General features: G+C 44.1%; 1 pseudogene; it reads right to left on the reverse strand.

The window, feature by feature from the left end:
- Positions 1-500: 500 nt before the first annotated feature.
- Positions 501-1,074, reverse strand: LOC149748727 (olfactory receptor 52M1-like; annotated as a pseudogene).
- Positions 1,075-2,934: the final 1,860 nt, after the last annotated feature.

Here is a 2,934-nt window from a genome sequence, read left to right on the forward strand (position 1 = left end):
TAGAACCCCAACTCTAATAGAGGGACCACGATTATGCTTTTGATTTCTGGGTGTCAGGGTCAACTCAAACTTTAACCTTCAATGCCTTGGTATTCCCCTCTTTTTAGTATAAAATTGCCTGAGTAAATGGCCAAAGGTATCTTTTAGGAAGGTCTCAGGAAATCATCATGGTATATAATAAGCATGTTTTTTTCACAGTTCTTCCACTTAGGTATCCAGGTACCTCTTTAGTTACAGTCCTAGATCTTAACACTGGCACAGGTCTGGGAACTGAGCAAGAGACTGACTTCATTGGAGTGACCATCCTCAGCCTCCATTCTTGCCTTGTTCTATGAATGGTAAGCAGAGCCTTGCTGGATGCCCATCTATTTTGGCCCTTGGGACACATTATCCTATTAACTATCTTTAACACTCCCTGTGGGCCAAGCCCCTTTGATTTTCACCAGTGTTTAGAGTGATTTCAACCCTCTGGCTTGTTAAGTGCTTCCATCTGGCCTCTGCTATGGCAAGGGGACCACAGCCATGTGCTCACAGTAGGAGTGGGAGATGACACAGGCTTTGTAAAGGGGTAGCTGCAGGTGGATCATCAGAGGCAGGGGTCCAATGTGGAATACACCCCAGAAGAGGCCAGCTAGCCCCAAACATCCCACCACAGTATGAATGAGCACTGTGGTATGATGGAGTGGGTTGCAGATGGCTATGTAGTGGTCAAAAGCCATGGCAAGGAAGATGCCTTACTCAACCGTGGCAAAGCAGTGGATGAGGAACATTTGAGCCAAGGAGCCATCCAAGCCAATGTCAACAGCACCAAATCAGAAGATTCCCAGCAGTCTGGGGATAGTGGAAGTGGACAGAACCAGGTCAATGATAGCCTCTAGGCACAGGAAGATGTACATGGGCTGGTGCAGGTAGTGCTCCACCATTACCAGCCAGAGTGGTGACATTCCCTTCCATGGCCACCAGGTATATGGAGCCAAAGGGGATGGAGAGCCAGATGTGCAGGGACTCCAATCCTGGAATGCCAGTGAGCTGGAAGGAGCTGGGTCCCGAGAAGACATTATGAAAAGTGAGCATGGCTAGTTATAAAATGCACCTTCTCACTGGTGCCTCAAAATGCAGTAGGACTTTTTTCTGGAAATAAAAGACAAGAATATTCTTAGGTCCTATAATAAGGAACAGGTTGTTGACCGGATAAGATTCTATAAACATTCCTCAAAGTTACAGAATAATGTCACAAGTTATTACTATGTGAAGATATCTACAGATTTTTCAAGCACAAGCCAGAATACATACTTGAATGAAATGTATGAATATCTTTTTTGCAATAGACTCTCAAAGTAATGTTTTTGCATCAATGAAAGTGACCTAAGGTGGACAAGTAACTATTAAGTCATTTAACTCTTGTAGGTTGGCTATTAGGTATTTCTCAGAATCATATAAGCAGGATTTGGTGTGAGGGCTCCTTGATTAGAGATGCATTGATACTGAAAGATACAGTCTGGGACTCTAGATAGACCCCTGGGACTATCTAGACTCTATGGTAAGTCAAAGCTTAATCTTGGGGCCAGCATTAGCTATTGGATGAGCTGAAATATTTAATCTGCAGACCAAGATCACAAGGCAGATGCAAGCTGGTGAAGAAGACTCTCCAGGGGGTGGAACAAAAATGATTTCTGACAGGTGAGAGCTGATGATGGGAGCTCAGTTTGTGTCTGCCCAAAGGTAGATCCATGCAAGGGCTTACTGCTTTCTTGGAGGCTGAGTTGAGGATAAGATTCTAGAAGCAGAGAGGGTTCTCCCCAGGAGGGAAAAAATATAACATTCATTGTAGACTAGCATGAAGCCTAGATGACCATTTGGCCAAAGAATCGGCCTTACTCAGAGTTCAGAGCAATTGGCTAATGGGGAGATATATATTGAGAAAGACAACATGGAAATAGTTTTATTTTTTTTTAGGATCTAAAGGATCATGCCAGAATGTGTTCCTATATACAATAGAAGAATGTCAGGGGAATAAGTATGTAAGAAGCTTTGTCTTCTACATCTTGAGCCTAGTTGGTTTGGATATAGCAAAGTAGCCAGTATCTGGCCTTTAGAATTTTTCAGATCTGATTTCATATCTTGGCAGTAGGAGTTTGAGGCAAATTAATTTATCCCATTAGTTAAATACAACTGACCCCATTCTACAACAAAATTAAGTAGCGTGTCCTAGAGAAGTCATGAGGATTGAATGAGAAGGCAGTGTCTGAGGAACAGTAACCCTAAGCTTTACCTCTTTAGACAGTTGAGACTAATGTGTAAAACCAAAGATACATTGAGTAAACTTCAAGAAACGTTGGAATGTCTCTCTCCAGGTAGTCATGGTGCCAGGAGGATGCCACGAGGTGCCAGGCAACTCGTGTAAGCTGTTTGTAGTGACTTTATCCCACAGAATCCCTCCACTTGAGCTGGGATTTTCCTCCATCTCAAGATTCTCATAGATGACTATGAATGAGAATAGAGAAAGTGTTGGCAGAAGCAGGAAAAAGGGAAGGTGAAAAGGCTGAGAAAGAAAGTGCACAGGAATCAGCCTGTGATTGAGGTGAGGAGGTGGGGTGAGGCAAGGTTTTAGGCTGGGGGGACCCTGTCTTTGTTTCTTACCCTTTGTGTTGCTTATTCTCCATCTGTTCTCCATCTATTCCTCCCGATCTCTGTTCTCTGTCCCCATAAGCTGACATTTATGGAGCACTGCTTTTCTTTTTCCCTCCAGTTTCTAGGTGGGCTCAGCTCATGTGATGCAGGAGATAAGAGGGTGAGACTAGCCATCAAGAACTTATTCCCCAGTCCCTTTCTGCCAGGTGCACTTGGCAGTGCTGTGATTTTCTACCAAAGACCACAGCTCCTGAAAAGTGACACCCCCCCCCACCCCGCACTTGTGTTCTGGCAACTGCATCT

This window comes from Delphinapterus leucas, chromosome 7 (assembly GCF_059928025.1).
Source record: "Delphinapterus leucas isolate spDelLeu-1000000601 "Yukka" chromosome 7, BTC_Dleu_Yukka2, whole genome shotgun sequence".
Taxonomy (NCBI): Eukaryota; Metazoa; Chordata; class Mammalia; order Artiodactyla; family Monodontidae; genus Delphinapterus; species Delphinapterus leucas.